Source organism: Pongo abelii, chromosome 1 (assembly GCF_028885655.2).
Source record: "Pongo abelii isolate AG06213 chromosome 1, NHGRI_mPonAbe1-v2.0_pri, whole genome shotgun sequence".
NCBI classification, from domain to species: domain Eukaryota; kingdom Metazoa; phylum Chordata; class Mammalia; order Primates; family Hominidae; genus Pongo; species Pongo abelii.
The window spans coordinates 168,186,059-168,212,451 of NC_071985.2; the positions used below are offsets into that span (position 1 = coordinate 168,186,059).

The window sequence follows — 26,393 nt, forward strand, 5'->3', positions numbered from 1 at the left end:
GTAATTTGTGTTGAGCACTGTGTTTATGGGGCATAGCATAAATTGGAGTAGAAAGACCTGGGTTTAAATTTCACCACCTACTGACTCTGTTGCCTACGAACAGTAAACCCGTCTTAACCTCATTTTCTTCATTTTTTAAGAAATTGAAATTGAGCCAGGTGCAGTGGCTTATGCCTGTAACCCCAGCAGTTCAGGAGGCCGAGGTGGGCGGATCACTTGAGCCCCAGAGTTGGAGACCAGCCTGGCCAACATGGTGAAACTCCATCTCTACTAAAAATACAAAAATTAGCCAGGTGTGGTGGCACACGCCTGTAATCCCAGCTCATCGGGAGGCTGAGGCAAAAGAATCGGTTGAACCTGAGAGGCAGAGGTTGCAGTGAGTGGAGATTGTGCCACTGCACTCCAGCCTGGGCAACAGAGTGAGACTATCTCAAAAAAAAAAAGAAATTGAAATTGATATAAGCTAGGTCTTCTGTAAATGATGACTCTTACAATAGGGATTCCCTGCAGGTCTGTTGAGTTATGTGTATTTGCATGCACACGTACACACACGGTGTATTTGTTCCACAGTAACTAGCTTTGGACTTCCTGTTGTGCCTTCTATTGTTTTTCTGTCAACTTACCGGTTTTCTTCCTTGAAGCTATCAGTATGCCTGTGTGTAGTGCCTGCTTTCATAGGATTTATAGGTTTGTTGACATCTAGTTACTTGTATTTTATACACAGCTCTAAGTGAGAAGGCTTGGCAATATATAATGTTCGTGAATATTTGTATGAAATTCAGCAGCATTTACTTTGGGGAACTCATATTTTATGTGTGCTCCAAAACAATGAAACTTAGTACTATTACAACACAAGAGTATATTTGCATCCTGGTCTTTATTTATAAAGGAATAGTATTGAGCCGCCCAGTTGGGGGACACACAGTCTAAGTAGTTATTCTCTTATTTCGTCTCTGGTTCCCACTTTTATTGACTTATATAGCACACATACACTAGTGGCATAATACCAGCTGGATTTCAGAGTGCAGAATGAAACCATGTGGTTTTCTGTGAGTTTTTTTAGGTCTTATATAGGAATTATATGCATGTCTAGGACCTTATAAATTATGTATCTACTATGTGCCCAGCTCCTAGTATATACCTAATTTAATCCTTGAACAACTGTTTTGTGTTACATGGTATTATCCCTGTTTAAAGATGAGGAAACCAATATTTGGAGAAATTAAATACCTTATTTTATAAATGAGTAAGTCTTTTCTGACTTCAGAGTTCATGCATTTTACCAGTAAGCCATGCTCTCCGCTTACTGCAAACTAGTGACTCCAAACTTCTACAAACTGTGAAACTATTGTGAACTTGTGTGAATGTATTGGAGTTGGCACTGATCAGATATTTGAACTTCTTGTCCTGTGTTATGCGTGGTAATCTGCCACTTGCTGTTTCTAGCTGTATGGTCACCCTTAGAGGTATGAGTTGTGCTTATATGTATACGTTCATGCCTAGATCTGTTGCTCACAGAATCATCTGACATCCCCATTTCGTTGAATCTAGGCAGCAGGGTTGATGGCAGCCAGAAAAGTGTGCTCTGGGGGCAAGAATGTCTTTAGGGAAAAATATGTTATTGTCTTTCAGGTAGTAGTTCTCCAAACAGTTGCTCCAACAGTTCCTATGAAAAGATTTCTTGAGCCCAGGAGTTCAAGGCAGCAATGAGCCATGGTCATGCCATTGCACTCCAGTCTGGATAACAAAGTGAGACCCTGTCTCAAGAGAAAAGAAAAGAAAAAAATGCTAGGTGGATCTTCAGTTTAGTTCAGTTAATTAAGTGTTTTAATTATTAACTATAACATTAAGAATGCCAGGGGAGGGTAAAGACCTGTGATTCTGTTTTGGGGGGCACTAGAAAGCAGATCCTGAGACACTAGTGCTGCCGTCTACCTCTACCCACATCATATCCTTATGTAGACATAAAATATTAAGAGAGACTTCATGAGGAGGTATTTCTCAGTTTCTTTTGTAATGAACTCTACTTTTAGTTGAGAAACATGAAAGTGTATGGTTTGGTGTTGGAGAACGAGTTTACTTACTAGTTTGATTTACAGTGAATACTGTTCTTGGGATTTATAAATGGTTTTAGTATTGAGAAGTAGAGGAGATAAATAGTTCTGGTGTCGAGGGAAGCGGAGCAATAAAATGAAGCTGAAACATGACCGTTAAGCCCGAGCCAATCAGATCATCTGTGTGCCTTAATAGAAGGCTGATGATCTTGGTTCAGGTCTTCACTTAGTTCTTGTAATAACATGGAATCAAGAGTTCAGACAAGTATAAATGTTTCTGGGTCTTGTTTCCTAACTAGGCTTAGTTTATAGGCCAGAAAGGTTCTGCTACTATCCTGTTATTACTGGGGCAGTCATTGAAAAGAGCCTTTCTATTATAGTGGACTGAAGACATAAAATCACACAGTACATCTAAAAGGTTTCATCAAAGTTGTTCTTTACGAAAGAGTATTTTTTTATATCTTTGTATATTTGAACTTTTTTTTTTAAAAAAACCTTTTTTTTTTCAGCCATGAAATTATATTGTTTCTTAGCATTAAAGACTTTGACATTCTCCTTTGGGAGGCTGAGGCGGGCAGATCACGAGGTCAGGAGATCGAGACCATCCTGGCTAACACAGTGAAACCCCGTCTATACTAAAAAATACAAAAAATTAGCCAGGTGTGGTGGCGGGCACCTGTAGTCCTAGCTACCTGGGAGGCTGAGGCAGGAGAATGGCGTGAACCCGGGAGGCGGATGTTGCACTGAGCCGAGATCGCGCCACTGCACTCCAGCCTGGGCGACAGAGTGAGACTCCCTCTCAAAAAAAAAAAAAAAACAGAAGAAGATTTTGACATTCTCTGTTCAAGAAACTTTTACAGTGAGAGTAATTTAGTGTATCTCAGACAATGTTGGAGTGATCGATGGATGGGTTTCCTTGTTCCAAGGTAGAATATCAAATGTTCAGTTGAATTGTTGATGGATCAGTTTGACCTAGCTTTAAGGATATGTCTGAAAAACTGAAATAATGAGGTCAACATTTTCCAGGTTTTTTTTGTCATTCTATGATCAACTAAGTCTGCTTTGGTTTTCAGTTACTAATCAATGTTCCACTAATGCCTGTTTAGAAACTTTATTTTGAAATAATTATGGATTGACAAGAAGTTATAACAGAGGGCCTGTGTTGTATAATTGAACTTTAACAGTGATATGCTCCTTTCTTTCTAGAAAGGCTTTCAGTTTATGGAAAAATTAGCAAGGGTAAAAGATGCTTGGCGTTGGACCTCTGAAACTTCTTTTGGAACTAGTATTTTGAATGACTCCATACAACTAGAATAATGGCTGAAATTTCTATGGTGCTGGTCAGGACTGTGTGGCCCGAGCATGAGATGATTTTCCTGGAAACCAAAAGTACTGCTAGAAGGAGAAGAATGCTGTGGAGCTCTCTGGGGGTTGGAGCTTATGCCTCTGGAGCCTTTGAGTTTTCTGTGGGTGTAAGTTTTGCAAATGGTCCTGGTAGCCCTGAAGCTAGAGTTGTCAAAGTAACAGGTGGTGGCTGGGAGCCAGCTTGGCAGTGGATCAGCTACCCAAATAGCCAAAGTTGCTCAATCTACATGAGGTCCTGTAGACCAAACTGGGGGTGGAGGATTAGCCCCATACAGATAGTTGATCTTTTTTTTTTTTTTAAACAGTCATTTGAAATATTTTCTATAAAAGGCCTAAGCTTTAGACATTTAGGATGATTTTAAATGCACTGCTTTGTATTCTTTTTCACATATGTTTGATTTATTAATATAAAATTGCCATTTTTGTACATAAAAACGGTCAAATGTTGGCAGTTTCATGTGGTACAACCTACTGTTTTCTGCTATCACATTGGAAATTCTCACCAACGTGGGACAGCATGTTTCAAAGAAACATTGGCTTAGCCTCTTAATTTATGGAAGAAATATAGCACTTATGGTGTTCTAAGTAGATTAACTAACTTAGTCTTTTTACAAGCAAATGAGGTGGGTAGGTCCTAGTGTTTTCCTGCTTTTTAGGATCACAGAGCTAGTAAGTGGTGGAGCTGGGCTCACACCCTGGCTACTGGTCACAGGGCTGTGCTGTTTCTCAGCTCTTGTGTTTGGCCTCACCTCTCCAGTCATACTTGTGAAAGTCCTGGGTGTCTAGACAGGTGATGGGTGAGTGACATAAGGTACCTTTCTTTGTCTTCATGGGAGAAATAACTGGATTTCCCCGAGAATGAATTAATTCTTCCACAATACAGAGTCTTAGAGGTTTAACAAGGATACTTCTTTCAAGGTGCCCACCAATTCCTACCTTGCGTTGGAGGGTGCACTGTGTCAAATTTGTATTCTTATCTTAAATACCAAATACTCTTAGAGTCCATCCATGGGCCTGTGGAGTTGAGGGTAAATGTAGAGGCTTATTTGGCCTAATAATGAAAGTATGGATAGTTATTGCCATGGAGGAGGAGGGTGAATGTTGTAGAGTCCATTCCAACCTTGAAATCCTGATTCTCTGATAAACTTCCACCTCTCCTCTGTTGCTTAATCTCGGATCTTGAGCCTGGAAGGAGAGGAGGCAACTCAGTCAATGAAGGAGTTTTATTTAGTAATTGCACATTGGCCTCTTCCTGCTGGATCCCATATTGACATTGGAGTAAGGCTAGAGGCTGGGAGACAAGGCCCCATGGGAGCTTTCTGAAATGGGGAGGGGCAAGGGTGTGTCCCTGGACCGTCTGTTTCTGGGGCAGCTGTCCTAGGTGTTGAGACACACACCGGTCTGTTCTAAGATGTTCCTACTGGATCCTGTCAGTTCACCCTCCAGCATTCCTGGATTTATTGTGCACCATTTATGGCTCCACGGTCCACTAGATGAAATTGTAAAGACTTAATATGGTGGCTCTCCAGGGACTTTCTTTCCCTTTTCTTCTCCCTTAGCATCAGAGATGACCCGTCAGTGTTGCAAGCAATCCTGTGGTAGCACATCAAGTATTCTGTCATAGCAGGAAAGGCTGGATAAACATCAAGGGACTGCCAAGACCAGATTTCTCATTCAGTCTGAGTAGGAGGAAAGAGGACAGGTTGTTGGAGAGTTGGTTTAAAGATAAATTATGGGCTGGGCGTGGTGGCTCACGGCTGTAATCTCAGCACTTTGGGAGGCTGAGGCAGGCAGATCACGAGGTCAGGAGTTCGAGACCAGCCTGACTAACATGGTGAAACCCCATCTCTACTAAAAATACAAAAATTAGCTGGGCGTGGTGGCACGTGCCTGTAATCCCAGCTACTCAGGAGGCTGAGGCAGGAGAATCGCTTGAACCCGGGAGGCGGAGGTTGCAGTGAGCCGAGATCATGCCATTGCACTCTAGCCTGGGCAACAAGAGCGAAACTCTTGTCTCAAAAAAAAAAAAAAAAAAAAAAAAGAGTTATGATTGGTCTTTCTCGTTTCATCTGCTGATGGGTAGAGGAGGGAAAGGGTCAGAAATATTTCTTTTAATACCCTCCCAGTATGAATGAGTGATTTTGATCTAGTTTAGGTTTTGGTCTGGTGGATGTGAGATTGGAATATAATTTGTTTGGCAGGGTCATCCCCAAGGATGTCTGATGCATCTGCATTCTTGTTCCCATGGCTAGAATGGAATCAAGGGAGAAGCTTCCTCATTCGTATTTCATAGGGAGCAGGGAGGAGTAGTGGTGCATATCCCCACAGCTAGAAATAGATTGGTCCTCAAGTAAACTGGTTTTATAAGTTGATCATGAATCTTCCTGAAAACTGCTGTGGCCTTAGGAACTCTGGAGGGTCTTGCTAGTGGACCCTCATCATTCATCTGATGAGCACCTACTATGTTGTAGGCACCGACTGTGAGAAATACAAATGAGTAAAATATAATCATAGCCCCCAGGATAGTCTGGTGGGTGACATTTACAATACAATGTAAGCTAAGGTTGTAATTAATGTGTTTAACAAAGTACTGTGGCAGCACAGAGAAGAGAGTGACTACGTTTGGAGTCCACAGGACTTCACCAGAAAAATGAGGCATCTGACCTGGACTTTGAGAGGATGAACCAGAACTCTGCAGGTCTAGTAGATGGAAGGTTTTCAAAGAATGCAGGCAGACAGAGCCTTGGTAACAGTCAAGGTTGAGGGGGCACTCTTGTGGGTCCACAACCCGAGCTTCTCACCCCTCTCATTTCGTAATGGCTGCCAAGCTCTCCCTTCACTGTTATTTTTCTTTACTGCTCTGTGGATTCATTCTGATGAGTCACTACAACCTCTGCTTGCAGTGATGCCAGGTCTCCCAGTTAGGAAACGACCCTGCTCTTCACTGCCTGGTTCCTTGGTGTGGCTGCCTCCAGCCTTCAGTCTCCCTTTCTCAGAGCTGTGACAAGAGGTTCTTACAGCCTTAAAAATAAAAAGCAGCTTCATATGTTGTGCCTTTGTGTTATTTATTACATCATTTGTTGAGCAAGTTTCCCAGGACTGGAGCTGGAGATCATTTGAGAGATGTCTCCTGGGATCCCACTGAAACTCTCCTCCACTGATCCCAATTGGTGACCAGGAACAGGGGTTGCTTTTGGTCCTTTTACATCTCTCCGTGTTTTCCAGCTTCCTAAGATACCCTGTCCCCTCCTGCATTTTGGTCAGCACTTATCTTTCCTTGTGCTTTGTGCTTCTAGTGGTTCTGGGTCACTTTCTGTCAGCTCCCAAATTCCAGAGGTGGACCTGGGTTAGGCCATTGGCTGTGTGTCTTTTAGTGTGTATTGCTTGAGAATGCTCATATTTATGTAGTATATTCCGTAGTGCCTGAAAATTCTAAGGACCACAGCGATTTTGAATGATTCAAAGTTAGTCACGTCAGTATGAAACAATGTGAATTTAAAGGCAAACCCAGGATTCTTTGAAAGCAAAAACTTTCTTTAGAGCAGCGGCATGCTTGGTGAGGCAAATAGATTGCATTTTGTGGTGCCAGAAATAGACAATTCCCTTTTTATACCCTACATCTTTGTCATGTAGTCAGAGACATGCAGATCCTTTGAAGTGAATTCTGGCACCACAATTTTGTAGAGACAGTCAGTGTAGTACAGCATGAGAAGGGCATCCGATGTGTCCTTTGAATAATTTCTGTTGAAGAGCAGGCATCAGCCCATGGCAGAGATTGCTAAGGGGATGGTGCAGACAAGAGGCAGGTAGTCTTGGGGCATTGTGAAAACATGAGTGAAAGGCCTTTTGGAATCCTGCTTTTTGGCAATGTTGTGCAAGTCCCTCAGAAATTTCGTCACTTCCCTTGGAAACATGTACAACAGAGGGATACGTCACTTAGGCAGAGACTACTCAAGGGCTGAAAAATGCTGCACTCATGAATAGTTTCGCTGAGCTGGAGATTGGTCACATCTGATATCTGGATGGTGGCCATTGTTGTTAAAAATAGCTTAGAAGTTCAAAACAGAGGGGTGGGAGCCTTGTGTTTTTTTTTCTTCCCTGGAAAGGGAAGTGTTTTTGAGCTGTGGAACTTTGAGTAAAACTTAACTTCTTTGTACCTTGTTTTGCTCATCTGTAAATGGGGATTACAGTGGTACCCACCTTATAGGATGTTCAGGATTCAATGAATATAAAGCGTTTGGCATGATGCCTGGCATGTATAGCTAACACTGGTGTAGTGTTTAATTATATTTATTATTTTTTCTCATTGTTACTGTTCTTTTCTATTTGAGATTTCTCGGAGGTTCTGTACTTGTTTTAAAAGTATAATTCTTTCCATGGCTTTACTTCCTGTTAGCAGTGGCTTAATTCTAACTGGGAGAAAAAAACCTTTGATTTGTGGTAATTTTCTTAATTCCCTTGTCTTACCTTTGGGATGGTGGAGTTGGGAGGGCAGTGCAGAGTCAGATGTCAATGGGGAACAGAGATTGTGGGCAGTCCCAGGCAGAGGCGGGTGCCAGCTGGAACTACCTAGTGCCCTTTCAATTATTTGATGGTGGAATGGATGATTATTGCAGTTTGTCAATAAAAAAAACACCATAGCATTAGTAGCTGAGTGAAGGTATATGGAAATTCTCTGTACTATCTTTGCAGGTCTTGAGTAAATCTAAAATTATTTCAAAATGAAAATTAAAGCCCCAGCAACAAAGCAGGATGTAGCACCATGCCGACACTAGTAAATGCTTAATAAACGTTTGTTGGATGCAAGAGTGAGTGAGTGAGTTAGGTTTGAACCCAACCTTGACACTTATTAGCTAGATTACCTTTGGTTAATTACTTCTTTTATGAATCTCAGATTTCTTATTTATTTATTTATTTATTTTTTTTGAGACAGAGTCTAGCTCTGTCGCCAGGTCGTAGTACAGTGGCGCGATCTCGGCTCACTGCAACCTCCGACTCCCTGGTTCAAGCGATTCTCCTGCCTCAGCCTCCCGAGTAGCTGGGATTACAGGCATGTGACACCACACCCAGCTAATTTTTGTAATTTTAGTAAAGACAGGGTTTCACCATGTTGGCCAGGCTGGTCTCAATCTCCTGAACTCGTGATCCCCCCGCCTCGGCCCCCCAAAGTTCTGGGATTACAGGCGTGAGCAACCACACCTGGCCCAGATTTCTTATTTATAAAGTGCCATGATGTCTACCTCACAGTGTTGGTATGAGCATTAAATGAGATGTAAAGAACCTGATCAGGGGATCCAGTTATATGGTAAGTAGTCTAAAATGTAGGTATTACTATTGTTAAAGATATTGTGGGCACTTTGTTGATTGAATATCCACCCCCCTCCTTTTTTAGAGCCAAAATCCATTTAAAAAATACATTTAGGTTTCTTGCAGTTTTTTGCTGTTATGAACAACACTTCTGTTAATAGGATTAATAGCTGTATAGCTAGATCTCTGTGTATACATTATGTATTCTTAGGGATACATTTCGGAGAGTCACATGGGTTCCTATTTTTTGGCTCTTTTTATTTCCTTACCAGAGTGCCTCCCAATAGTTTATAATTTTGTAACAATTTACCGTTAAAGAACAGAGTTTTGATAGGCAGAGATGGGAGAGTAGGAGAGAGGGAGTAGCCTGTACACAAAAGGATTGCCTCCTTTACCCCAAAGGTTGAGGCCTCTGAATGCTGGTCTGAGCTCCTAGGGGTGATGCCCCTGGAGCGTAGTAATTGCCCAGGATACAACCAGTCAGCCTTGTGCCACCATGGCAGGACACCCACCGTGCTGGGTGTCCTACTGCCATGGTTGGGGAGGGCTGAACATTTTCACCCTGTTGCTGGGGGAGGTGGGGACTTGGATGAGTGACACCCGGCATGGACAGCTACCACCTGCCCATGGTAGATGAAACCTTACTTTCGATGGGAATGGCCCTCCCGTCTTATGGGAGGGCCATTTTAAAGCTGCGTGGAGTGCGGTTGAACAAGGATGAGCAGGTAATCCAGGTGTACTTAGAGTTTGCTTCCTGTGAATATTAGAACATGAAGAGGACTTTGAGGGAATCCAGCATGGTGGTTTTGACTCTTTGAAAATCGAGGAACCCTATTTCATATCAAGTCCCATGTGGAATCTCAGTGTACTAAAGAATTTGTTTTTTTATTATACTTTAAGTTCTGGGATACATGTGCAGAATGTGCAGGTTTGTTACATAGGTATACACGTGCCATGGTGGTTTGCTGCACCCATCAACCTGTCATCTACATTAGGTATTTCTCCTAATGCCACCCCACCCCCTAGTCCCCCACCCCCTGACTGGCTCTGGTGTGTGACGTTCCCCTCCCTGTGTCCATGTGTTCTCATTGTTCAACTCCCACTTACGAGTGAGAACATGGGGTGTTTGGTTTTCGGTTCCTGTGTTAGTTTGCCGAGAATGATGATTTCCAGCTTCATCCATGTCTCTGCAAAAGACATGAACTCATCCTTTTTTATGGCTGCATATGGTGTATATGTGCCACATTTTCTATATCCAATCTATCATTGATGGGCATTTGGGTTGGATCCAAGTATTTGCTATTGTGAACAGTGCTGCAATAAACGTGTGCATGTGTCTTTATAGTAGAATGATTTATAATCATTTGGGTGTATACCCAGTAATGGGATTGCTGGGTCAAATGGTATTTCTGGGTCAAATGGTATTTCTGGTTCTAGATCCTTGAGGAATTGCCACACTGTCTTCCACAATGGTTGAACTAATTTACACTCCCATCAACAGTGTAAAGTGTTCCTATTTCTCACATCCTTTCCAGCATCTGTTGTTTCTTGACTTTTTAATGATCGCCATTCTGACTGGCATGAGATGGTATCTCATTGTGGTTTTGATTTGCATTTCTCTAATGAACAGTGATGATGAGCTTTTTTCCCTATGTTTGTTGGCCACATAAATGTCGTCTTTTGAGAAATGTCTGTTCATTTCCTTCGCCTGCTGTTTGATGGGGTTGTTTTTTTCTTATAAATTTATTTAAGTTTTTTGTAGATTCTGGATATTAGCCCTTTGTCAGATGGATAGATTGCAAAATTTTTCTCCCATTCTGTAGGTTGCCTGTTCACTCTGATGATAGTTTCTTTTGCTGTTCAAAAGCTCTTTAGTTTAATTAGATCCCATTTGTCAATTTTGGCTTTTGTTGCCATTGCTTTTGGTGTTATAGTCATGAAGTCTTTGCCCATGCCTGTGTCCTGATTATGGTTTTAGGTCTTAACGTTTAAGTCTTTAATCCATCTTGAGTTGTCCAGTTTCAGTTTTCTGCATATGGCTAGCCAGTTTTCCCAACACCATTTATTAAATAGGGAATCCTTTCCCCCTTGCTTGTTTAGGTCAGATTTGTCAAAGATCAGATGGTTGTAGATGTGTGGTGTTATTTCTGAGGCCTTTGTTCGGTTCCACTTGTCTATATGTCTGTTTTGGTACCAGTACCATGCTGTTTTGGTTACTGTAGCCTTGTAGTATAGTTTGAAGTCAGGTAGTGTGATGCCTCCAGCTTTGTTCTTTTTGCAAGAGATTAATCTTATAAGTTCAGACTTGTAGGTATCATAACTTATAAGAATCATCCATTTACTTACCATAAGTAAATGGACTTACAAGAGATTAATTTTATAAGTTCAGACTTGTAGGTATCATAACTTACAAGAATCATCCATTTACTTATGGTAAAGTCAAGAGAACAATGAAGCTGCTATAGTGAGCACTGAATTTTAACTTGGGTTCTGAGTGGCAGTCCCAGTCAAATGCCAATTTCATTACCCAGGTTCCATCTGGATTTAATTTTGTTTGCAGTATAGAAAAGTCTGATTTGCATGGATAAATAATTGCAGATAAGAATAGTTTGCTAATACTTTGCAGTTTCAGGATGCTCTTTAATTAAATTGATCCAGAAGCCTGAAAGATGAATAGGGGGAACTTTGATCTCCAAGGAGAATCACACTGTTTAACAAATACTTTCATTCTTTATTACAAACTGCAAGACAGATGATAATGTGTGCTCACTCTTTTTATTACAATGCAGCCTGTTATGAATTCATTTGTTTTTGCATAACTGACTATTCCCCTGTGATAAGAGCATGAGCCAGCAGATGTGCCTGAGATTTACCTGGCATTTAACTGAACATACTGCAGGTATGCTATAGCAGTATACTTGCTTGAACAATTTTAAGGCACCAGACAAGTACAGGCCTGAATTTTTAAAAAGAGAATTCCAGTTTCCTTCAGAATCAGTGACATATTTACAAGATACTAATATAAGCTTAGAATTGGCAAGAGCAGCTTTATTCTGAGGTCTACAGAAAGATAATGTGAACACATTTGTCATCATCAGTGTGCTAAAATTTCCAATAAAATTTGAATCTGTGGGAGTTTATTATAATCTCTAAAATCATTAATATATTATCTTAAAAACAAAATTGAATAAATTTTTTTGCAGAGTTTTATAGCACTCAGAACCTTTTGGTTGCTCAGAACATAGCTTGAAAATACTGGTCTTTCACATATTGCAGCCTCAGTCCTTTTATAAATGATGAGATTCAGGTCTTGGGGGTGAAGTGACTTTCCAAATGTAATTCCAGAAGTTACTGGGAAAGCCAAGAGGAAGAGTTCTTGGGTCTCTTTATGCTCCTCTAAGCTGTTTTTCTCTGCTGAGCAGTTAGGACTTCTGGAGGGGGCAAGAAGCTGCGCGCTCAAGTGACATCCTTTCTTTAGTTTTGTGTGTGCATATGTGTGTAGGCACATGAGTGCACTCTTGTATACCTACTAGGTACAGTGAGAGCTGGCTTCAGGGAGAAAGGGAAATGTGTGATTTTGGGGTCCCCAGCCTGAGCCTACTTTTCCTCATAGTATTCTTTGTTCTGGAATCTTTCTCATCACCTTTTATTGCATGGAAACTTAATCTATTCAGGTCCCAACTTTCAGACTTCTCTGCTCTGACAAGTACTAGAGGCCAATATGATAGACTAGTCTGAGTTAAAAGGTGGCAGTGAAGGAACCAGCTACCCCTCCCTGTTTTTGTATTATCATAAGCACCTCATGGCGCAGAATGCTTTCACCCCAAGTGGCTGTTTCAGGGGCACTGGCAGGTTTGGAGCGGCATTGTGTTCTTAATAGTCAGTGCCTTTTGTGCCATTAAACTCCCACGGTAGAGAGACCCAGCCGTAAGAAATAAGACTGACCCTCCATAGGGCTGCTGCTAGTCTATATATTGTCTTTGTGAAAATTAGAAAACAGCACCTTGTCTGAGTGGGGTAGCCCTGCACCAGAGAGTGTGGCCTGGCTAGTAAAAGGCAGATTGGATTTCAGCCATCACTTTCTTACCTCAGTTGGGCATTCTTGGCAGTGCCCAACCTGCCCAACCATATGCTGTATTCCTGATTCTACCTGCTATCTTCCAGCCAAATACAGGGGCTTTGTATTCTTTTGCATTTTACAGATGTGTTCATTGTGGCTGCTTAATAGATGTTTGAGTTGATCGATACTCGTTGTTGACCAAATAGAGAGAATGGCACTTTGCAGGGTGTTTATTTCCTGCTGTCCCCATAGCAGCAGCAACCATCAGCAACCTGTTACCTTAAGGATTCTATAGTTCATTCATTTATTAATTCAACAGCTACTTCTTAAATACCTGTAATGTAAAAGGAGACAGGGTACCAAGCTACAAAGAGCACCATCTTTGGAGTCAAATCTGGGTTTGAAGTTTGTCTTTTCTGTTGATTGTCTGTGTAATGTTTGGCAAATTATTAAACTTTCTGAGCCTCATTTATTCGTTCATTTGCCCACTTATTCAACAAATATTTATTGAGCATTGCCCTCGGCTGGATGAAGATTTAAAAAAAGGAAGACAGATGCAGTTCTTTCCCTCATCTCTAGTGAGGATGTAGACACAAAACAAATACATGGATCAACACATAACAATTCTAGGCTGTCATAAGTGCCCTGAGGAAAAGAAACAAGGATGTGCTAAAATTAATAGGACCTGGGGAGTGGGGGGAAGGGACATGGGAGACCGTGCCAGAGAGACAGAGCTCTTTCTTAATAGGGTTGTCAGGGTACGCCCATCAGAGGTGAGCACATAAGCAGACCCAAAGAATGGTGAGGACCTGGCTTGCAGAGAGCAGTCAGGGCTGAAGAGTCAGCTTGGACAAAGGTGGGAAGTAGTTGGCATATTTGAGGACATAAAAATATGGACTTGGGGCATAATGGAAGACAAAGTTTGAAACAGTGATGATGATAACAGTAGCAAGCACTTGTTTACTTCCTGCTATGTCCAGACACTGTGCTGAGTGCCTTCACGTACATTAACTCTTTTAATGCTGACCAAAATACTACGGAGCATGTGTTAATGATCATTGTTTTACAGATGAAAAAATTGAGGCACAGATGGGATAAATAACTTACCTAGGATTTCCCAGCTGGCACGTGGTAGAGCTGGGATTCAAACACATGTGTTCTGGTTCCAGACTGTGCTTATATCTGCTCTGCTGTAGTGGCAGTGAAGGCTGGGTCATGCCAGACCTCAGTTTCTTCATCAGTAAAATGGAACTAATATGTGGATTAAACAAAACGTGTATAGAATGGCAGCCACATCATGTCATAAGCATTCATCAGGTGGACTGTATATCTAGTGGTGGTGGTGGTTGTGGTCAGCATTGTAGGAGAATACAGGGGTGCATTAGGAACTAACCCTCTAGGGAAGGGCCGTGTATACTGATAGTCGTTAATGTAAGGAGGACAGGGGTAAGGGCCCTGAGGAAAGTGTGTGCATGAACAGTGCTGCGATGGCTCTGTGAAGTGGGTCAGTTTGTTCCACCTGGGCAGTGTGGAGCCACTTGGGGGTGGGGGGAGGGGATCCTGCTGTTGAGTCTAGAAAAATGGGCAGGAGTCACATATACTGAGCAGGTAGGAGGAGCATTTCCTCTGCACCATCAGGTGAGCAAAGATCTAGTGTGTACTCAGAGTTGGAAAGTGAGGTCTAGGGACAATAGCACTGGCCATAGGAGAGAGGCAGGAACTGGAGTGAAGAGAGGTTAGAGCCAGCACTCACTGGGACTTGATGCCATTCCAAAGCTTTCAGTTTATGCATTAGGGAATGTGTGGTCCTGGGGTCCACAGCTCGGTTTAAAGATCTAATTTGGGTATCTTCCCAGCTTTCTGTGACTCTGGCTGAGCAGCAGAGAGGAATTTTGTTTTGGCTTTTATTTGATATGCTATCTGTCATCTACCTAAAGGGGCCTGCCCATGTCCTGGGTTCGTGCAGAGGAGAGCTACCACTATAGTAGGAAGCTTTATGACCCCATTCCTCCAGACAGGTGGTTTTATAGGTGATTGCAAATAACTGGCACAGGCTTGGAGCTAGACAGATCTGGGCTGTATAATCTGGGCTTTAACAGCATTTGACCTTGGGTCTTGTGTTTGGGCCTCAGTTACCTGTAAAGTAGGGATTTATACCATGTCTCATTGTTATATAAAGGTCAAATAAGTGCATGACACTATGTGCCTGAAGAGCATGGTAAATGCTCAGATGATGGTAGTTGGAATTACTAGATTGCATGGTGTGGAAGGCCCAGTTAACCACAGGAAGTCAGTTTGAACCGACTAATTGTCTTCTCCCGTATTTTTGAGGTCAGGAAGCCTAATCAGTTGGCAGGACTCATTGGAGCCACATTGAGATGGATTTTAAAGTCATTCCCAGGCTCAGTGGGACATCAGGCCGTGATGTATACACAGTTTTCTTCTTGTTGTTTTATTTTTCCTTAAGGCTTTATTTTCTTAAAGCAGTTTTAGGTTTAGAGCAAATTTTGTTTTTTTGAGACAGAGTTTCCCTCTTGTCTCCCAGGCTGGAGTGCAATGGTGCAATCTTGGCTCACTGCAACCTTCACCTCCTGGGTTCAAGCGATTCTTCTGCCTCAGACTCCTAAGTAGCTGGCATTACAGGTGTGCACCACCACATCCTGCTAACTTTTTGTATTTTTTTTTTTTAGTAGAGGCGGGGTTTCACTGTGTTAACCAGGCTGGTCTTGAACTCTTGACCTCAGGTGATCCGCCCGCCTCAGCCTCCCAAAGTGCTGGGATTACAGGCATGAGCCACTGCGCCCAGCCTAGAGCAAAATTAAGAGGAAGGTACAGATCTCACACTTGCATAACCTCCCTCATAACCAACATTTCCCACCAGAATGGTACATTTGCTGCACTTGATGAACCTACACTGACATCATTATCACCCAAAGTCCATATTTAGATTAGGGTCCACTCTTGGAGTTGTACGTTCTATGGGTTTGGACAAATGTATGATGACATGTACCCACCATCATTGTATCACACAGAGTATTTTCACTGCCCTAAAAATCCTCTGTGCTTTGCCTGTTCAGCCCCTGCCCACCATGTGTATTTGCTGTCCTGGTTTTAGATCATCATTATGGGGTTGGGATAATAGCATCCTATAAAGGTGTTTGTGGCTTTAAGTGAATGTCAGCAGTTCTACATTCCTGTCCAGTAGATGCCATCTTTCAATTTGCTGAAAATACTGATTCTGTTTTTCTGCTACTTCAGAACAAACAGAGGAATTTTAGAAGAACTACCACCCACTTCCTCAGATTTACCGAGCACCTACTTAGGAGCCACACATAGTTCTAAGGTCGGTGCATGACATACAAAGACAACAAGATCCTACTTGGCCTCATAGCAGAGCACAGCTGGGGCAGTGGGCCCTTGTTTGTCTCTTTGATGCCGGGCTGGGTACCTTTGACATTTAGGAGGTCATGGCTAGGAATACTAGGAATCCTATAATGTGCACAGCGATAGTCCTGTGGATAGAAGAATTTTTCTATAGCCTGCATGACTTTCAAATGTCTCCCCAGACATTCTTGCAGGGAAAAAGCCTGTTCGTAATTTTCTGAACCTGGAACCTGTAATTCCATTTTATGTAAAGGACTTTTTGCATTGTTTTGATATACCCTTAATTTTCTAGGAATGCCACTACTTTGTAAATTGATATGATATACTATATAAGATACTACACTATTTTGTTTGTAACTTTGCCAAAAGCTGTTTACCATTTTTATAAATCACTTGCCAGTGTTGGTGTGCATGTATTTGTGTCATCAAGAATAATATGCAAGTATCTGACTGCATTTATAGTTATTGCATTCACAGTTGTTCTGTTGTTGTATTAGACTGCTTCATTATGTCTTCTGATGTACTCGTGATAGAGCAATTACTATTGAAATATGTATTCTTACAGATATCTTTAAATTCTTTATAGTTAGGACATTATATTATGTTGAAATTGTATATAGTTTATATTATTTTTGATTTTCATTTCAGGGTAGTAAAGGGAGAGCATTATGACATAAACGTTTTAAAAAGCAGCAAGAGTCGGGGTGGGAGGCATTGGGAACCGTTGGTCTGATGCGTTGGAACCGTATCAGTAAGACCTCGCAAAGTGCAGAGAAGTCTGTGGGGGAGAGAGCTTAAGCTTCATTTTGTTTTAAGTCATGGCATGTGTGGCCTTGTTTCTAAACTCTGTGTTTGAATAAAGTTGTTTTTGGCTGGTGGTTTTGAAGTTTTAGAAAATGGGAGTGTATGAGTAGATGTGAAGTGGTTACAGTGGTTTAGTCACAGCACCCTGGGCCTGAGAATCTTAGCCAGAGGGACTCTAATTGTGACATAGTCACCACAGCAACCAATGGGAGTGTCCCCATGTGATCTGAACCAAAGTGGTTTTGGAGTGTTAAAAAATGTGTGTTTAATAAGCTAAAATTATCTGTTAACTGTTCCAAGGGTGATTTTTGTATTTTCAAGCATTCACAATTCTAGTTAAATGGCATTGTGTAATCACTTGTGGTCTCAGTGTAGTTTTATAATGAGTTAGAATAATGAAGGGGTAGTGAGACTGGAAGTTAGGGACACAGAGAGCCTTTCTGCTTAAGGTATCTTAAACAGATAGGTGTTAGGACCAGCAAATAGTGATCCTAGAAACACAATAAAATGTTTAACGAAGTGCTAATTATGTTGTGTGTCAGTCATTGTAGGCTGCAATTGATGGAGCTAAGTGGTGGAGGAGAAGGAGGTTGGATTGGGATGGGCTTTGAAGGGTAGAAAGTAGAATATTAATGGAAAGAACCTGCAATTGTTTCCTACCCCGACTTTCCGCGTTATTATCCACAGAGTCACATTGGCTTGTATTCCAAATTTACTTTTATAGTAGCTAATAAGTATCTTTTTTATTTAGTACCTAATGTATGATTTCCACTGTGGTTGGTCCTTGACAACAGTTAGATGAGAGCGAATTGATACTAGAGATGCAGAAATTTAAGGCTTAGAAGCTCAAGTGTCCAGGACCACACAGAGCTCTTAAGTGGCAGAGCCAGGATTTAAACTCAGGTTTGACTGATGTCAAAGTCACTCCTTATGGTCTTTTCATATTTTTGCTCTAGAGATGGTGATCATGATTAGCTTGTTTACTTACCAACCATTTTCTATTCAGATTATAAAGCAGATCTCATTTGGCCGAAGACTTGGAGATTTAAGTTTTTTGATATGTAATCTATGATTGAATTTAAATGAGGTATGGTTAGAAAGTTCCAGCCCAGTTAGTAATTTAGCACCTTAAAGCATTCGACAAGCATGGTTAACCAAAAACCTAAATCATACTAAATGTTTGAAGTGGTGAACAGGAGGGAAGATTTTTATATTGTTACTAGTCAGCTTTAAAAAAAAAATGTGTTTATAAACTGAGAAGTCTAGGTACGTGACATTTATACTCCTGATGTTTGACTGGCTTTGGAAATTCCCACGTTGTGACTTCTTGTAAGCTTGGCTGAATAAACTGACAGGGGATTCCAGCCCTTATTGTATAATTAAAGGTAAAGATACAGATGAATCTCCCTACCTCCAACTATTGTGTAGTTAGTTGTAGCTACCGATGAAATTATCAGGTCAATGCAAAAAAAACCTTGTTTTTATTTATACAGGGTACAGGGATGGTCTGATTAGTTGTTCTCAAGTAACTAACTGGGGGGTGGGGGGCATTTAGTAGTGTTGTTGTTGTGGGTTTTTTTTTCGATAAGAACAATCAAATGAGGAAACTAATAGCACTGTGGGCTGCTTAGGGAATTTTTGTCACTGAAAGAACTGCTGCAAGCCCTGTGTCTCAGGAAGGATGATGAAATGTCTGAATGTCCATCTGTAGGGAGAAGATTGAAGCCCCTATGCTAGTCTACTCTGCTTGTGCAACTCTGTGATTTGCAGCCGGTTACTTAATCTCTCTTTACTGTTGTTGACTCAAGTCATGCTATAGCTGGTATTTCGTATTACAAGGACAGAGTTCAAGAATTATCTTCTTGGTTGGAAATGGAAAGGAGTCATATCTGGAGTCAAGTCCAAATGGGTAAGCCATCTCACTCTAGAAACTCACTGTACAAAGGGCCTAAGAAGGGAATAGAGAAGCTGCCGTGTTTATAAAAGGTTGGTCTACTCCCAATAGTATAATCACAACAATTTCTAAAAGGTTTTATTTCAACCACTTACTTTCTTATCCCTGGGTTACACATCAGTTTGGTGAGAAGAGCTCAGTTTTTGGTTTTAGATGAGCTGAGTGCTTGTCTCAGTTCAGCCACTTGCTAGCTGCATAGCCTTATGCAAGTCACTTAAATTCGCTGAATCTCTGTTTCTTTATCTGTAAAATGGTTTCCAGTGACCTACTATACACTCTAGTAGGTCACTAGAAATCAGTTAATAGATGTGAAAGTGCTTTGTACACTTCAAAGCGCTGTCTAAATGTCTGTATGAGCCTGAAGGATAGTTGTTATGCGTTCAGTTATCAGTAGTCTAGGCGGCTGTGCAGAAGGGGAGAGGCGAGGGAGTCATGTTTTTGACAACTAACTTGGGGTCCTATGATCGAAAGCCCAGAAATTCTCACTTAGATTTTTTCCCTAATGCAGCAGTCTTGTGCTGGATTTTGGAGTATGGTAGAAACATATGCTACACTTATTAAAGGGGTTTGGCACTCTGTAATGTGGGATTACTGGCATAGAAGATGAAATGATAAAGGAACATCTCATCATATTCAGAATGTGTGAGTCATGCACACTTATGAGTTACTTTGAAAAATGGAATTATAATAGAAATGGGCATGAGTTCAACTTGTATTATTTTCCTTGGCTTTAGCAGTTTTCAGGTTAAAAGTCACTGGATACATTTAACTGTCTTAAAGCATAGCATTTATAAAAAGCTTTTAGAACTTAGACTGTACAAAAGCACCTGAATTGGAAACTGTGTCTCTTATTTTCTCTATCAGTAGGATATTAGGGACAGTTTTGCACTGAACCTGTTCCTGTGTACTGCTTTGATACTTAGTCAGTGAATCAGTAAGCAGGAATATATGGACTCCTGTAACCCTATTGGCCTTCAGGGAGCTTCATGATCATTTATTCTGCCTGCCTGTTTTACAGTGGGGAAAACTGAGGGCCACAAGGGTTCCTTGAATTATCCAAGGCCCAAAGTTAGATTCTGGCAGAGGCAGGGTTAGAACTCATTCAGTCCACACCATGCTGTCTCCAGTGTATATGTGCTGGATGAGAAATTTTCCACTGCCAGCATTAATTTAATTTAATTTTAGTTTGGTCTAGTCTAGTCTAGTCTTAGATTAGTTTAAGACAGAGTCTTGCTCTGTCACCCAGGCAGGAGTGCAGTGGCATGATCTCAGCTTGTTCCAATCTCTGCTTCCTAGGCTCAAGCAATTCTTGAGTAGTTCTCAGCCTCCCAAGTAGCTGGGACTACAGGTACGTGCCACCACACCCAGCTAATTTTTATGTTTTATGTAGAGATGAGGTCTCGCCATGTTGCCCAGGCTGGTCTTGAGCTCCTGGGCTCAAGTGATCCACCTGCCTTGGCCTCCCAAAGTGCTAGGATGACACATGTGCCACCACACTTGTCCCGTTTATTCCATTTAAATTATAGTTCATTTTGTGTAAGCCACTTTTCCTTGTTTCCATCAATTTCAGATTTGGAAATAATTTTCAAGGATTATCCTTAATACTGCATCTCCTCTTTATGCTTAAAAATTTTGTTTGATTCATTTAACCAGAAATGATCATATTGATTTTTAACTTTCAATAGGGAGCTACTTTTTAATTAATTACTTGGGTCATATTTGTCACTTGATTCTTAGCACTTTTTTCTTTTGATGTCGTTTATTGAGAAACATTTGAGTTCTTACTCTGTGCCAGGCCCTGTGCTTAGCAGGTGCTGGAGGTGAGAAGGCACTAAGTGATGGAAGGATCTCATCCAAGAACCCGACTCTGTCCTGAGAGGATCTAGTGTGTCCGTCAGGCCCCACCCCATTTGACTTAGGACCATTATTGTTTTTATAGTAGCTAATGGAAAGACTCATTAGGAAAAGTCATGCTTTTGTTCATTTCTGTTTTCAACCTAGCTAAGGAGACATATATTACAAGTAAATAATGGCACAAATTGGCAAATGATGAAAGTCCAGGGGATTATTGCCTAGGTAGAATTTTAGAAAGATGATGTGGAGAAATAGGAACACTTTTACACTGTTAGTGAGACTGTAAACTAGTTCAACCATTGTGGAAGACAGTGTGGCGATTCCTCAGGGATCTAGAACTAGAAATACCATTTGACCCAGCCATCCCATTACTGGGTGTATACCCAAAGGATTATAAATCGTGCTGCCATAAAGACACATGCACACGTATGTTTATTGCGGCACTATTCACGATAGCAAAGACTTGGAACCAACCCAGATGTCCAACAATGATAGACTGGATTAAGCAAATGTGGCACATATACACCATGGAATACTATGCAGCTATAAAAAATGATGAGTTCATGTCCTTTGTAGGGACATGGATGAAGCTGGAAACCGTCACTCTCAGCAAACTATCACAAGGACAAAAAACCAAACACCGCATGTTCTCACTCATAGGTGGGAATTGAACAGTGGACACAGGAAGAGCAACATCACACACCAGGGCCTGTTGTGGGGTGGGGGGAGGGGGAAGGGATAGCATTAGGAGATATACCTAATGTAAATGACAAGTTAATGGGTGCAGCACACCAACATGGCACATATATACCTATGTAACAAACCTGCACGTTGTGCACATGTACCCTAGAACTTCAAGTATAATAAAAAAAAAAAAGGTAAAAGGAACCAGGTGAAATTAATATCCTATTTCAACATGTAATCAATATAAGAATTGTTTATGAGATACTTATAAATTTTTCTTCTTCGAGAAAAAAAAAAGTTGCAGCCATTCAAGATGGTCTTTAAAGAAGCCCAGTATTTGATTACTGGAGAGGATAAGGTAATTGATTTTTTTTTCACGTTTCAGTTATTTATTAATGTAATCTCCAACACATTATATCAACATGATTTCATGTATCTAAAGGAGAAATATTTCCTAGTTAAGTGGAAAATTGTTCAGCTAGCTTCTGGAAGATCTTCATTCTTAAGCAGCTTTATGGTGAAACATTTCATTTAGAAATCTGGACCATCTTTTTTCAGTTTACTGTAATCCACATTCACTGAGTAGAACTTGTATTGCCCATTGGAACCCAGTTTATTCCAGGGCCCTGGGTTATTCTTTCTGGCCTAACTAACATCTGGATTGAAATGCCAGATGCAAGACATACAAGTGCTGCTCTGGTACCTCTAGCTCCATTAAATACAAAGAGGGGGATCAAACTCAGCTCCTTCTTGGCCTGACCAAGGACCTGGTGGAGCATGTTTTCAGCAAGGGCCTCTGATTTAAAAGGAGAGAACTAGCTTAGCTGCCAGGCCCTTGACTAAGTAGTATCTCAGAATAAGGTAATTGAAAATTAATGAGTATCTACTTAGGGTCTCTAAATATATTTAATTTTCTATGGAGGGAACTTTTTAAATTGAAAAATGTATCAACATAGAGAAGACTATGTAAACAGTATGTGTATAGTTAGAGAAAAATACCTGTGTATCCACCATTCAGGTTACGAAAGAGAAGATTACTGGTATATTAGAAATCACCTGGTACTCCCCTCCACTGCACTTCCCTCAGAGATAACAGTCACCCCCACTTTGGTATTAATCATGCCCTTCCTACCAGTGTATATGTCCCCAAAGCAAGCATAAACCTAGGTGTATAAGAAAAGGGCAGTGATGTCATCTCTAGATGAAGGCTCCCAGGAGAAGAGCTTCTTGGTCTCTGGTTGAATTCATTACCCCTGGATCTGAACAGAAACTCTGGGTCAAGTCTGGATCCAGAGTTGAGAGGTTGCAGGGACCCTTTTGGGAAAGTCAGTGGGAAAGATCATGAATGAGTTGTGGCAAACAGGGCTTCTCATAGTTGGGGGTGCCTGGAAGACTGCAGTGGGCCCAGCTGTTGGGAGCCTGGGAGGAGTGGAGTCAAGAGGAATGGGTTGCTCCACCCTGGCTTATGTCCAGCTCTCAGGAATAGGCCAAATGGAATACTTCTGCCGGGTGAAATAGTCTTCTGCTGATTCAGGCAGCAGGACACAGCGGGGAAACAGGAATTTCATCAGTGCATGATTAAGAAAAACCAAATTCCATTAGGAATTTGGTCCAGGCTCACCCAGGCATTCTGCCCTCGATGCAGTCTATGGGGATCTTGCCAGTGGCTGCCCTCAACATAAGTATCTCTCGAGTCGCCCTGCTCACATGGGGATTGGTCATCCTCTGAGGCTGGCCACAGCTCTTGTATTGAGACTGCTCTGTTCTGTGCCCCTGGGAATTCCCTTCACTTCCTCTTTGTTTAATCTTTATTTCCTGTGTTGGAACCTGTCTCCTGTTATTTTCAGAAGGATGCATAGCAGTATGTTTTTTGAGATCTTTGATGTCTAACTATGTCTTGATTCTTCCTTCATACTTTGTTGATAATTTGGCTGGTTATAGACTTCTGGGTTGGAAGTTGTTTCCCTTCAGAATTTTGCAGGCATTGAGTGGCTGTCTCTTTCCTTGGTGCAGCTGTTAAAAAGCCTGAGAATATTCTCAATCTTTGATCTTTTGAATGTAGCCTGTTTTATTCTCTTTTGGAAGCTTATAGACCCTTGTTTCCAATGTTCTGAAATTTCCCAGGAATGCCCCAAACAGGTCTTTTTCTCCATTGTTTTGATGGGCCTTTCCAACCTGGCAACTGGTAGCCTTTGGTTCTGGGAAATCTTTCTCAAATGGTTTTGCTGATGATTTTCTTCCCTCCACTTTCTTTGTCTTTTCTTTAGGAATTCAGACATGTGACTGTCTGGATTGCCCCCTTTAATTTTCTTATCTCTTTTCTCCTATTTTCAAACTGTTCTTTTCTAACCTATTTCCTGAACTTTTTTTTTTTTTTTTTTGAGAAAGGGTCTCACTCTGTCACCCAGGCTGGATGGAGTTCAGCGGTGGAATCTCGGCTCGCTGCAACCTCTGCCTCCCGGTTCAAGTGATTCTCCCACCTCAGCCTCCTCAGTAGCTGGGACTACAGGTGCATGCCACCACGTCTGGCTAATTTTTGTATTTTTAGCAGAGACAGGGTTTCGCCATGTTGGTCAGGGTGATCTCGAACTCCAGACCTCAAGAGATCCCTCTGCCTCAGCCTCCCAAAGTGCTGGGATTATAGTCATGAGCCACCGTGCCTGGCCTTTCCTAAACATTATCTTCCAACCTTTTTACCTTTTGAAAATTAAGATATTATTTACCTACAGCAAAGCGTATTAATCCTAAGTGTTTCTTTGGCTGTTTTAACAATCATATAGGCTTGTGCAGTTACCACCCTAAACAAAATATAGAACATTTCTATCAACCTAGAAGTTCCGTAGGGCCCTTTCCCAGCTGTGTTTTCATTTCTGTTATTATCTTTTTAATATTTGAGAGCTTCTTTTTTCTCTGAAATGTTACTTTAAAAAAGAAACATTTCATTCTTGATTCATAAATAAAGGATATTCTTTTATCTTTCTGAAGACATTAATTTTTAAAGTTTTCTCTCTGGGTAATGTTTTCTCTGAGTTGCTTTTTTCTGTCTCCATGTCTGCATTAGAGGCTTTCCTCAGACATCTGTTTACCTTGGCTGTTTGTTTATGATTAAACTTGGAGGAAGGCTGAGCATGTGCCTCGGGCTGGTGAACTTTGAACATCACTAAGAGTGAGCCATTAATTGGGGAACTCCCAGCCTCTGTGTCTTTAGGTCAGTCCTGGTGAGATGGTCACATTCCTCAGAAGACAGTATTCCAGTCTCTCACCTGGAGGGCTAGGGACTGGCTGCCAGCATTTCTGGAGCTGCAGAGAAGAGGGTGAAGGCTGTAGCATCCTGGCCCCCAGCACTCAGCATGTGTGCAGATGCCGTCTTTCTGCATGCCCAGAGGTTCCCATGCTTTGCCTGACATCTCTAGTTACAGGATCCTTTGTCTTATCCTTTCCAGAAACTAAACCTCTAGACATGTGTTTCCTTATAATAAAATAGTCACTAGCCACATGGTAGCCACTTAAATTTAAATTAACATTTAATACAATTAAGAAGTCAGTTTCTCAGTTACAGTAGCCATCTTTTAAATGCCTGGTAGCCACATGTGACTGGCTGCCATACTGGACACAGCACAGATACAGAACGTTTCCATTATTGTGGACCGTTTTACTGGACAGTGCTTGTCTAGACTTTTGCTGGGGCGGAGGAGTGGCTAACGGGATTCTTTTTCTCAAACACCTTTCCCTGGCCTTGTTTCTTCACCCCAGTTACTGGTGCTTCCTTCCAGTTCCTGTGACTTTGGAGACTTCTGTGGTATATGTTGATTTGGTTATCAGCTTTTGCCATTGTCAGCTCGGGATTCAGTATTTGTGAATTATCGAAGTCAATTTTTTTTTTTTTTTACAGATCCAACTACTTTCCAGTTTGCAAAGTTGTAGTTTTCTCTTCTTTTCCCCTTACATATTTGTGAATTTGGTCTTAAACAGAAAAGCCATGCTGTATTTATTATACTACTTTTTATATTTTAAAAATATGTACTATATTTTAGTGGAGTTTCAGAAGGGAATGAAATTGAGTATTTGTGTTCAATCTGCCATTTTAGCTGGGAATCCTGCCTCATTTACCTTCACAATCCTATAAGGTATATGTGTGGTTATTCTCATTTTATAGTGAAGAGAGGCAGGTAAAATAATTGACTCAAGGTCACATAGCTATTAAGTGGGATTTGAAGTTGGATCAGATTTAAAAAATCAGAGAGCTTTTTTTATTAAATAGTGTTGTGCCTTATCTTGTATTGAGGAAAGACCCACCCATCACACATTCCCCAAGTTGCAATACTATAGTTATAGTTGTGTTTTAAATACCATGTGTTTGGCTGGGCACAGTGGCTCATGCCTGTAATCCCAGCACTTTGGGAGGCAGAGACGGGCGGATCACTTGAGGTCAGGAGTTCAAGACCAGCCTGGCCGACATGGTGAAACCCCATCTCTACTAAAAATACAAAAATTAGCCGGGCATGGTGGTGCACACCTGTAATCCCAGGTACTCAGGAGACTGAGGCAGGAGAATCACTTGAACCCGGGAGGCAGAGGTTGCAGTGAGCCGAGATCATACCACTGCGCTCCAGCCTGGGTGACAGATGAGACTCTGTCTCAAAAAAACAAAACCAAACCATGTATTTGCCCAGATATTTCCCAGTTATCCTTACAACCACTTAATAAAAGAGGTCAGCCTTGGATAGTTCTGTCTCAGAAAGGTTCTTTTCTCCTCAGATGTTTATTTCATTGTTTTGGGACTTTACAACCTCTGAACTTTGTGTTAGCTTTCTCTTTAGCAGTTCTCAAAGTGTTTAGAGTCAGAAGCATTCCATTGTTTAACTTAAACCTTTTATTTGAAGCATCTATGGTCATTCTCTCATATTAAAATTGTTCCCATATCTGT

General features: G+C 41.3%; 1 protein-coding gene and 1 pseudogene across 11 annotated transcripts in view; one reads left to right on the forward strand and one right to left on the reverse strand.

The window, feature by feature from the left end:
- The window catches only part of JAK1 (Janus kinase 1), a 187,862-nt gene that overhangs the window by 81,262 nt on the left and 80,207 nt on the right, over positions 1-26,393 (forward strand). Inside the window, exon 1 of one of the 11 annotated variants that reach the window (XM_054554268.2) lies at positions 18,683-18,883. The exons of the other annotated variants lie outside the window; for them this stretch is intronic. The gene's annotated coding sequence lies outside the window, so the exon portion shown is untranslated. Of the gene's footprint in view, positions 1-18,682; positions 18,884-26,393 lie in introns of those variants that run through there. 11 annotated transcript variants of the gene reach the window in all.
- LOC112133064 (cytochrome c oxidase subunit NDUFA4-like) lies at positions 21,998-22,245 on the reverse strand (annotated as a pseudogene).